The following is a 12,103-nucleotide window of genomic DNA, read 5'->3' on the forward strand; positions in this document are numbered from 1 at the left end:
TGGCCAATCAAGTGGAATCCTTTGCATGTATCTAAGAGAGTAGCATAAACAAGGCAGAAATCATATATTTTTGCATTGTATGTGTGTATGTGTTAAGGAGAGGTGCCTCATTAATAAATTCATGCTTTAACAAGTGCTTTAGTTTGCTTGGTGTTACTGAACTTTAAAGAATCTTACTCTTCCTTTCTGTTCTCCCTTTCTTCTTTCCTCTATTCAACAAATCTTTATTGAATAGCTGATATGTGTATATTATTATATTAGGTGCTGTATGTAATAGATAAATTAGAGGCATTCCCTGTCCTTGAGGAGCTATCCTTAGAGCAGTCCTACATTCAGAAGCAGATTTGTTGTATACATCAGTCAGTAGTAACCAGCTGCATATTTCTTTGGTACCATAGCTGACCTATTTTCATTGTAACCTGAATTTAGATCTTTTTTTTTTTCTCAGCTGAGCCAATTGATTTGAGATGATCTGCTGTCAGATGGCTAGGTCCAGGTTCTTGCATCTTTCTGATGCAAGAAAGGATTCAAGGATATGATATAGGTAAAGGTCATCAGAGAAGCAAGATTTATTTGCAAGCATAGTGAAAGTACATACTCAGTAAAGAGCATGGGCATGTTTAAGAGAGAGCTGCAATCTGGGAGTTTCAGGTTCATCCCTTTATATCATCTAGAGGCATAGGAGGTGGTACCTAGGGTAGAGTTTAACTGAATATTCACAAGGGCTTGGGTTTGGGCTGGGGCTTGAGTACCAACATTTTCTTGCCCTTTTTTGGAACCTCATAATTGTCAAGGCATCAGGTGCATCATAGGAGTAGGACAATCAGCCATGATCATTTTATTATAATGTCTTTATAATTAGATAAAGATTTTTTAGGGAATTGAAGACAGCAGCCATGTGTATTATTTTTGGGTAGCATAGAAACCATGGATTTCTGCTACACAGAAAAAGGGGAGAGTTTGGGAGGTACAGGTAGACTTTAGTGTGGCAAGTATGCAAGGAAAGGCTGGGAACCTCAGCTCCTTGTTGGATACCTCTTTACATATATCATCTTTTTTCTCCTTCAGAAATTTTCATCCCCTAATCTTTATAGGAGATTGAGGGAGGAAGGTCCATATTCTGCAACTTCTTCAGGCTGTGTCAGGGTGTCATTCGTTCCTAGCCAGGGAATGAACATTTCTCTTGCCAACTGGTCTCTCTCTCTTTTTTTTTTTAAGATTTATTTATTTATTTGAGAGGCAGAGTTACAGACAGAGCGGTGGAGACAGGGAGAAAGGTCTTCCCTCTGTTTGTTCATTCCCCAAATAGCTGCAATGGCCAGAGCTAAGCTGATCTGAAGCCAGGAGCCAGGAGCCTCTTCCTAGTCTCCCACGTGAGTACAGGGGCCCAAGCATTTGGACCATCTTCCACTGCTTTCCCAGGCCACAAGCAGAGAGATTGGAAGTGGAGCAGCCAGAATCCAAATGGAGGCTTAGCTTACCATGCCACAGCGCCAGCCCTGCTAACTGATCTTAAAATTCCACTGGAAGAGCTACCAGTCATTGGTAATGGTGAAATCCCTGCATCAACATCATTTTTGGTGGAAACCATTGAATTCTGGAAGAAAAAAAACTTGACAATTAGGATGAGTATTCATGGACCAAAAAGGAACAAGAGTAAGAACCATGTCAGAGAAGGGGGAGTACTTTGTGCTTCTTCCCAGGTGGTGTAAGCTAAAGGATTTCCCTTACCAAACTCATGGAACCACTTGGCTTGATCATAAATCCTTTGATATCTTTTTAAAATGATTTTGCTATTGTTAATGCAAGTGCATCAGGTTTTATTAATCATTGCACATATTCTGTTCTACTCACCCATATATAACCTAGGGCTAGTAGGTAGTTGGTGACCACTTTAAAGAATCTGAAGAAACTTGTAATTGTTTTAGGGCCTGGTCAGCAGTCTTCACTAAGTCACCCAAGGCAGCAGAAATGGTTCTCAAAGTGATCTCAAGGTACATAGTCGGGTTTTCTCCATTTGCTATTGTGGTGTGGGGCTTTCCTGCCAATGGCAGTTTCCTGAGAAATAGGATAGCTGGAAAGAGTCTGTCATATGGGAAATGAAACAGCCTTAATGACTCTCTCTAGAGAGAAGTTATGACAAAAGAAAAAAATTTTACTTATATTTTAGCCTTTCGAAGAAAAACTTGAAATTGTCAATTGGCTCATAAGAGTAGGCAGAACTGGGTGTGCTTGTGAAGACTCAAGAGGTATAGTTTGAATTCTTGATGTATATACCCAACTAGAAATTCCCTGTAATTTAACTGCAATGAGAGTGTTAACTAGCACCTTATGAGATCCTTTCCGTTAGAGTGTAATTGCTCAGAGTGGGATCACTTCCTCCAAATCTTTAACAAAACTGGGTCTCCTAGGAGTATTAATTGTTATGATTTTGGAGTCTTATGCCAGAAGAAACTTGTTGCCATATTCTGTTAGAATCTTCTTCACATGACATAAATCAATAATGGGAGTGTTGCAGTAGAACTGACACGGAACCAGGACTCCATGACTAAGAAATTTATTGATCAAAGGTTGGAGTTCCCATTTGGCTTCTGGGTTGAAGGGGTGTTGGTGTTGATGAGGAAGCCATGCCTTGTCCTTTGGAGGTCTGTGATGGGGGCAGTACCTGTAGCCTGTTCAGGTATGCCCTGATCTCAGGGCCAAGGATCTACTCTATTTTGATGTTAACATAGTCTTGTTACTTATAACATCACAATAAAAAGGTTTAGATTTAGCAGGATGGACCTGAGAGAAATATTCAGGGAGGAAAGTAAATCTCTGCTTAGTAATTGAGTCACACATTCTGGCATCACTGAAAAATGGTGGGAGACAAGGACATCTTCTATCTAGAAAACCAGAGGCAAAGTCAATTGTTGGGCATGGGACTTGCCATCAATTCCCATGATGACACAATTTTTTTAAACTTTTTTTAAAATTTAAGGTACGCAAACTTCATACATTTCATAAATACAAATTTAGGGACTTAGTGATTCTTCCCACCGTACCCTCCCTCTCATCTGCACTCACACCCTTCTTCCTCCTCCCTCTCCTATTCCCATTCTTATTTTTTACTAAAATCTATTTTCAATTAACTTTATATACATAAGATTAACCCTACATTAAAATCAACAAATAGTATAAAAAAAAAAACCTGCTACACAACAGTTGAGACAAGGGCTGTTCAAAGTCATCACATCTCAAAGTATCAATTTCTCTTCTATAGATTACTTTTTAGTTACTCTATTAGTTAACATAGATCAGGTAGAACACATGGTATTTGTCTTTTTGGAAATGGCTTATTTCACTAAGTATAATGTTTTCCAGTTGCATGCATTTTATTATAAATGACAGGATTTCACTTTTTTTTTTTTGACAGGCCTCTAGAGTTAGACAGTGAGAGAGAGAGAGAGAGAGAGAGAGAGAGAGAAAGGTCTTACTTTTCTGTTGGTTCACCCCCCCCAAATGGTTGCTGCGGCTGGTACACTGTGCTGATCCGAAGCCAGGAGCCAGGTGCTTCCTCCTGGTCTCCCATGCGGGTGCAGGGCCCAAGCAATTGGGCCATCCTCCATTGCACTCCCGGGCCAAAGCAGAGAGCTGGACTGGAAGAGGAACAACCGGGACAGAATCTGGCACCCCAACCAGGACTAGAACCCGGTGTGCTGGCGCCGCAGGCAGAGGATTAGCCAAGTGAGCCGTGGCGCCGGCAAGGATTTCACTTTTTTTTTTTTTTACCACTGTGTAGTATTCCATGGTATACATATCCCATAATTTATTTATCCAGTCTTCAGTTGATGGACATCTGGGTTAATTCCATATCTCAGCTATTGTGAATTGAGCTGCAATAAACAATGGGGGTACCGATAACTTTTTCATATGATGATTTCATTTCCCTTGGATAAATTCTAAGGAGTGGGATGGCTGGGTCATTTGGTAGGTCTATATTCAGATTTCTGAAGTATCTCCATAATGTCTTCCACAGTGGCTGCACCAGTTTACATTCCCACCAGCAATGGATTAGGGTACCTTTTCCCCCATGTCTTTGCCAGCATTTGATCTTTGTTGATTTCTGAATGAGAGCCATTCTAACAGGGGTGAGGTGAAACCTTATTGTGGTTTTGATTTGCATTTTCCAGATGGCTAGTGATCCTGAGCATTTTTTCATGTGTCTGTTGACCATTTGGATTTCCTCTTTTGAAAATGCCTGTATAAGTCCTTTGCCCATTTCTTAACTGGATTGTTTTGTTTTGTTGTTGTTGAATTTCTTGAGCTCTTTACATATTCTGGATATTTATCCTTTGTCTGTTGTATAGTTTGCAAATAACTTTTCCTATTCTGTCAGTTGCCTCTTCACTTTGTTTATTTTGCAGTGCAGAAGCTTCTCAGTTTGATGTAATCCCATTTGTCAATTTTGGCTTTGATTGTGCTCCTGGAGTCTTTTCCAAAAAGTCTTTGCCTATGCCAACGTCGTGCAGGGTTTCCCCAATGTTCTCTAATAATTTGATGGTATTGGGTGCAGAGTCATAAACTTAGGTCTTTGATGCATTTTAAGTGGATTTATTTTGTAAGGTGTAAGGTAGGGGTCTTGTTTCTTAATTCTGCATGTGCAGATCTAGTTTTCCCAGCACCATTTGTTGAAGAAACTGTCCTTGCTCCAGGGGTTCATTTTAACTCCTTTGTCAAAGATAAGTTGGTTGTAGACGCATGGCTTGATTTCTGGAGTGTCTATTCTGTTGCATTGGCCTATAGTTTTTGTGTAAGTACGAGGTTGTTTTGGTTGTAACTGCCCTGTAGTATATGACACAACTCCTTGAGGACAGAAGCCCTGCATGGCAATTCAGAACAGAGTAAATGACTCCTTTATCAATTAGAAAATTGACATTCTTGCATGTGACATTCAGTATTATCCTGGACTCCAGAACATGGGGTCATTTGGGTTATGAGAGCTAACTGAATTTTGGGGCCCCATCAGCCCTTGGATGAGGACATGAGGGAGTCTTCTTCCTTCAAAATTGAGGGAAATCCCATTTTCAGTGTCCCTCTTGTTTACACTGGTGAGATTTTAAGGTGGGGACATTCTTTACACCAATGTCCCAGCTTCCTACACCTGAAACATTCTCTCTTGGAACTTTCGTCCATAGTTGGATGCCCCCTGTGTTGGCAGTGAGGTCTCAGGGCACTAGTTAAAGTGACTGCTAACGTATATGAGTCTATTTTTTGGACTGTTGCTTCCCATGCCGGAGTTCCTTTCCTCTTTAGCCTTGTATCCATTATTCAACACCCCAAAAGCTATATCTAGCATCTGGCTCATGGGGCCCCATTGTCAGTTTCTGGATTTTCCTCTGAATATTTGGGGCTGACTGACTGATGAAATAGGTACTGAGTAAGCCCTGTCCTTCAGGGGTTATAGGGTCTTTTTAAGTCTTCTAACATTCATCCCTGGGATAAGGTAGGATTCTCTTTCTTATGTTGTGTTACCTCCCTGATTTTGTCATAATTTATGAGCTTGATAATATATTTTTTTTCATTGCAACCTTATGATCTAAGCACACTGGATTCTCATGAATGCTTTGTTAGTCCAATTTGTATCTGTTTGTGGGACTGCTGTGGTGCTCACAGAATTTTAGTTGGGCTATTAAGCTGCAAGGGAGTCAGCATGGGCTTGAATTTTGGCTCAGATTTGCTGTTATTTTAGGGGTACAAGAAGTGGGCAAGATAATGTGTAGGTCACTCCAGGCTAAATTAAAGGTCAGAGTTAGGGTCTGAAATTCTTCGGTTAAGTTTGGTACAGTTTTCTGAAAGCCCCTCTAGTTTTTGTTTACTTTGATTTCAGTTAGTCATAGAAAAAGGGACATATACCATCTTGTTTAAAATAAAACTTAAGAGCCTTACAATAACCTCGTCCACAAATTGTATAGACTTTCTGACTTTTCTCATATTAGTCCTTACCACTTCTGCCCACACACTAATCTCTAATCACACTGGCCTCTGTCCCACTCCTAGGTACTCCTTCTCATGCCCACTTCACTCCTGCTGCAATTATTATTCTTTTGTGTGGAATCCTCTGCACCCAGATCTTCATGTGCCCAAATGCTACTTGACATTTTTGTCTCAGTGGATGCATCATTGCCTCAGAATGGACTTCCGTGTAAATTTGAAGATGCTAGAGAAGCTCATCTCCCCAACGTATCATTGTGTCTTACTTTTTATTGTCAATGGTTTTTTTTTTTCAATGAGATTTTCTTGTTGATGTATTATTTTTGGTGTATAACCTGCTTTCCTCTAGTACAGTGTGACCTGGGACAGAGACCTTAATTGTCTTATGTAGCATGCAATTTCCAGCATGCACAACAAAATGCAGAGTAAGTGCTCACATGTCACTATTCTTCTGAGGGTCCTATACTTCTTTCCACCTTATGATCAGTAAAATCTTGTACTTTTGCTAACCTAAAAGGTCCTATATGATCTGAAACATCTTCTCTGTCTTCCATCCCTCAACCACCTGTTTATGAGATAAGAGAAGAGCTTACCTTCTTTCTTTCTCACTTCAGTCACTGGCCTGCTCACTAAATGTTGAAGAAGCCAAGCAAGGCCCTTTCTTAGGGCCTTTATAGTTTCTGTTCTTCAGCCAGGTGCTCTCTTACTGAAGGTATCTATGGATTTGTCCCTTTATTCTTTCATGTTTTTTAAATAAGATTTATTTAGTTATTTGATAGGCAGAGTAAGGGGGAGAGAAAGAGAGAGAGAGAGAGAGAGAGGTCTTCCATCTGCTGATTCACTTCCCAAATGGCTGCATTGGCTAAGGATGGACCATATCAAAGCCAGGAGCCAAAAACTCCATCCAAGTCTCTCATGTGGGTGTCAGGAGCCCAAGCATTTAGATCATCCTTCCACTTCCTTCCCAGTTGCATCAATGGCGAGCTGGATCAGAAATGTAGCACCTGGGACTCTATAAACAATGCTCTGGTATGGGATATCAGTGTTGCAGGCACCAGATTAACTCATGTACAACCACACAGGCCCCTTTGTGTCTTTACTGGAGAGCTTCCCTCAATTTCTCATCACAAATTTTAATTTCCATCCTGATATTTTGTCTTTTCTTTATTTTTCTCCTTACTAAATGCAATCTCACCTGTTTTATATTTTATTTATTGATTTATTTTCTGTTTTTCCCACTGGAGTGTAAGTTCACTAATGGTAGAGATTTTGGTTTGTTTCATTCACTGCTAAATTTCAGTGTTTAAGTAGTCAGGCACAGAAACATCCTAAGAAAACACTTGTCTAGTGAATAAAAAATTATGGAGAGCCTCAGTCTCTTAAAATTTTGTATTTCATTGGAAAGCCATGAAAAAATTTAAAGAAAAATACGTAGGCCGGTGCCGCGGCTCACTAGGCTAATCCTCCACCTTGCGGCGCCAGCACACCGGGTTCTAGTCCCGGTGGGGGCTCCGGATTCTGTCCCGGTTGCCCCTCTTCCAGGCCAGCTCTCTGCTGTGGCCAGGGAGTGCAGTGGAGGATGGCCCAAGTCCTTGGGCCCTGCACCCCATGGGAGACCAGGATAAGTACCTGGCTCCTGCCATCGGATCAGCGTGGTGTGCCGGTTGCAGCGTGCCAGCCTCGGCAGCCATTGGAGGGTGAACCAACGGCAAAGGAAGACCTTTCTCTCTGTCTCTCTCTCTCTTACTGTCCACTCTGCCTGTCAAAAATAAAATAAAAAAAAAAAGTAAAAAAAAAAAAAAGAAAAATATGTAAATTAGATTTCCATTGAAAAAAGAGTTGAGATAAGTGGGTTGGAGAATACATATGGACATTGAATGACAGATCAGGAGAGACTGAGGTCACCTAACTAGTGGTGTGGCAGTAAGGGTGGTGAAGGGTGGTGAATCTGAAATAGCTCAGAGGTGGAATTTATAAGATTTGGTGATAGATAGGAGTGGGAAGCTATACTGTGTCACAATGAATCTACATTTTCTAGCGTGAGTACCTGTGTGAATGATTGTTCTATTCCTGGAGACAGAAAGCACTGGAGGAGGAAGAGATTTCAGGCAGATTAAGGGCTCAGAGTCCTTGGCCTTGCTGAATTTCGGGTGTCTGAGAGATAGCTGAGTGGAAATAGTGTGTTGGCAGTTGGATATTCAGGTCAGGAGCTCAGAAGATTTGAGTCATCAACACATAGATAGTACGTGAAGCCACGGAAGTGGATGATAAACTAAAACCAGTATCAGATTGCCCGTGTGAGATCAAAACTCCCTAAATATTTTTGTACTTCCAACATTGCTATTTCTCTCTGGGAAGATGTTTGCTGTATTGAATGTCTTAGTATTCACAATCTCCAACTGGAAACTTAGAGATGAATCTCTTCTTCCTGCTGAGTCCTACCTGGGACCTCCTATCAAAGGCTACTCTGGACACATAGTCAGTCTTCCATATCAGTAGGTTCTATATACATGGATTCAGCTTTGGACTAAAAGATTCAGAAAAAAGTTGCATTTTTACTAAACATGTACGGATCTTTTTCTAAACAAAGACAGCATAACAACTATTTACATATTTACTATTTATATTGTATTAAGTATGAGAAGCAGAGATGATTTTAAGTATATCAGATGATGTACCTAGGCTACATGCAAATACTATGCCATTTTATTTAACAAGGAATGTGAGTATGCATGAATTTTGATATTCTTCTTGAGTTCTAGCACTGGTTCCTGCAGATACCGGGGATGACTGATATGGAAACTCTGTGTTTCAACTCAGTATGTTTTTGAGTCTCCTTTCTGCTGCTTTACACCAGAGTTTGCCCTATTAACACTGACTGTGAAGGAATGAAGGTGTGGTGACCATCATTCAATCAGCTACAAATGGGAGCATTTTCTTCTTTTGGTGGGGGAGACATCTGTAAGAGAGTACTTCAGAAAGTTCATGGAAAAGGAATGAAAAGGTAAATTTTTTTTGGTAGAAAATAATTTAAATCTGTGCATACCAGGGATTTTCAAGAATGCATATTATGAAAAAACTACATAGATTTCAATTTTTTTGTATCAGTATAAACTTATCTTTTAATTACACTTTTTTTTGCTTTTAAAAATCTCTCATTGGTTCCTGTTATGCAGTGTTACCTGGGAGCTGAAGATGGCTCAGGAGTAAAAAAGGCAGGAGTGATGCATATGTCTTCAATTCAAAACACATCTTGGTATAGTTACACGAATATTGTGTTATCTTTGTGTAACTGAATCAGTTGTAGGAAACTATATAATGTTTTGCTTTTCCTATTTAAAATACTTTAAAGTCAATTAAATATTTACTGTAAAAAGTTCAGAGTAGCAGGGTATAAGTGAAGAACACAGATCCTTTTTTCTCCTCTCTCTCTTTTTTAATTTTAAATGGGTCCAGTTGATTATCCTGTTAAATTCTATTTTAAATTCAAATTTGTGTTCAGCAACTCAACACAACTCATTCTGTCCCACTCAGATTTCTTAGGAGCAGCTGTTTGCCATGAATGAATGTCTTGCTTGTGCTGGGGTCTTCCATGTGGCTTCTCCAGGCAGCTTTTGACGCTAAAGCACCTGGGAGTACAGTCAGATATTTTAATTCTTGGGCAGGAGATGGCTTGCTCTGAGGACAGGCAGCTGCCTCCTTTCAGAAGGAGAAGGAGCAGGTGGGACGAGAGGGCAACGTGCCACCAAATCCCTTGCAAATTTTCCCCCTTCCTCAGCAGAGACTGCCAATCTAGCTGAATACCATAGGGAGATTTTTTCCACTGTGAACAACTGTGTCTGGGATGGCGATCCGGGGATCACATTTCAGGAATCTCGTGTTGCCCTTGAGAAGCCATGCGTGCGGGTGGTTGTCAAGTGTGTGCAGGGGATCAGAAGGCTCCAAAGAGAGATGATTAATCACCAGACACTGGGGCAGAGAAGGGCCTGGTACTTCCAGTGTTCACTTCAACTTTTCATGGAAGGGGATAATCAAAATCCTAACAAGTCACATTAAAATTAAAAAAGAAAAAAAAGGTCAAAAACAACAAAAAATAGAGAAAGAACGGCTGTGTGTATCAGTATTACTGCAAATATATTTTGACAGTCTTTCTTTTGTACCTTGCTCAATCCAATGGTTAGGAATGTTAAATTACTATAATAAAAAGGATAGTTTCATTTACTCTTGCTTTTCCTCTCCTTTTAAATTTTTTCAGTTCATTTCGATTTAGTTTTCACGCCAATTTGGAATATAGTATTCTGAAGTCTGATTTAAATTTAATAATTTATTAAAATTTCATTCCTAGCACCATCCATCTCTGCATTTTAAAATCGCATATGATATTACCCTTTTAGTAAAACTTTCTTTTTTTAAAGATTTTTTAAAAAAATTTATTTGAAAGAGTTACAGAGAAAGATAGAGACACAGAGAGAAGTCTTCCATCCACTGGTTCACTCCCCAGCTGGCCACAATGGCCAGAACTGCACCAATCCGAAGCCAGGAGGCAGGAGCTTCTTCCAGGTCTCCCACATGGGTGCAGGGGCACAGGACTTAGACCATCTTCTACTGCTTTCCCAGGCCATACCAGAGAGCTGTATCAGAAGAGGAGAAACTGGGACTAGAACCAGCACCCATATGGGGTGCCAGCACTTCAGGCCAGGGCTTTCACCCACTGTGCCACAGCGCCGGCCCCCAGTAAAACTTTCAAATGACACTAATACCTTGTATTTGAGGGCATGTTACAGTTTACAAAGTATACTCATGATTATTTTCTCTAGTCTTTGACATAAAGAGATAAGTTACCCATTTCTTCTGACAGCACAAATCTGAGAGAAAGCAAGATGGAGGGATTGTAGCAGTCAAAGCAGGATCTCCATCCTCTCTATAGTGCCATCTCTCCACCATGTGCATAGCTGAAGGGGAGCCAGTGTCCCAGGAGGGTGCTGCTGACAGACACCCCAAAAGGAGGTCCTTACTAGAAAGTGCATAAATGCATATCTTTTGAAAGATGCTGGGAAAACAGCCTTTGCTGGTGGAAACTTCCAGAACAAGTATGGGGCAAGGGAGGAGGAGAAAGAGGCTGCCTGGAGGTGGGAGGTCAAATGGCAAAGCAAATCTTGTCTTGTTCTTAACTTAACTTAATTCAGTGACTGTAAGTCACTTTCCCAGAGGTTCCATGTGGCTCCTGAACCTGTCCTGATGCCTTTGTTAAAGTCACCCAGCTCAAATAAGGTGACTTTCTTAGATCCTACTCCTGGAGGTGGGTGCGGGGAGGGAGTGTGGTAATGGTGAGGTGATGTGTTGATTAAGGGAATGAACAGGGGCTCAAGGAGGCCGCCAACTGGAGCTCTACAACACAAAGTACAAACAACAAATCCTGGGACTGCATTGTGGCATAGTGGATAAAGCTGCTGCCTGCAACACTGGCATCCCATGTGGGTGCCTGTTTGTGTCCCGACTGCTCCACTTCCAGTCCAGCTCCCTAGTAATTGCTTGGGAAAAGCAGCAGAATATGGCCCAAGTGTTTAGGTCCCAGCCACCCACATGAGAGACCAGGAAGAAGCTCTTTACACTTAGCTTAGGCCATCTGGAGAGTGAACCAGCAGATGGACAATCTCTCTCTGTCTCTCTCTCTCTCTCTCTCTGTCTCTCCATCTTTCTGTGTAACTCTTTTTTTTTTTTTTTAAAGATTTATTTATTTATTTATTTATTTGAGAGGCAGAGTTACAGAGAGAGGGAGAGAGAGGTCTTCCATCTCCTGGTTCACTCCCCAAATAGCCTCACTGGCCAGAGGTGGGTCGATCCAAAGCCAGGAGCCAGGAGCTTCCTCTGGGTCTCCCCTATGGATTCAGGGGACCAAGCATTTGAGTCATCCTTTGTTGCATTCCCAGGCCATTAGAAAGGAGCTGGATTAGAAGTGGAGCAGCCGGGAGTTGAATTGATGCCCATATGGGATGTCAGTGCCACAGGTGGAGGCTTAGCCTACTATGCCACAGTACTGTCCGCTCTGTGTAATTCTTTCAAGTAAATAAATAAATATTTTAAAAATCCACAACAAACCCTAGGGAATGATATCCACGTTCTAAGCCCA

At 41.0% G+C, this 12,103-nt stretch overlaps 1 protein-coding gene across 1 annotated transcript in view; it reads left to right on the top strand.

Moving 5' to 3' along the window:
* Nucleotides 1-12,103, top strand: part of PKHD1 (PKHD1 ciliary IPT domain containing fibrocystin/polyductin) — a 579,994-nt gene that overhangs the window by 28,956 nt on the left and 538,935 nt on the right. Inside the window, exon 5 of the mRNA XM_070074011.1 lies at nucleotides 8,831-8,977. The gene's annotated coding sequence lies outside the window, so the exon portion shown is untranslated. The remainder of the gene's footprint in view (nucleotides 1-8,830; nucleotides 8,978-12,103) is intronic.

This window comes from Oryctolagus cuniculus, chromosome 5 (assembly GCF_964237555.1).
Source record: "Oryctolagus cuniculus chromosome 5, mOryCun1.1, whole genome shotgun sequence".
NCBI lineage: Eukaryota > Metazoa > Chordata > Mammalia > Lagomorpha > Leporidae > Oryctolagus > Oryctolagus cuniculus.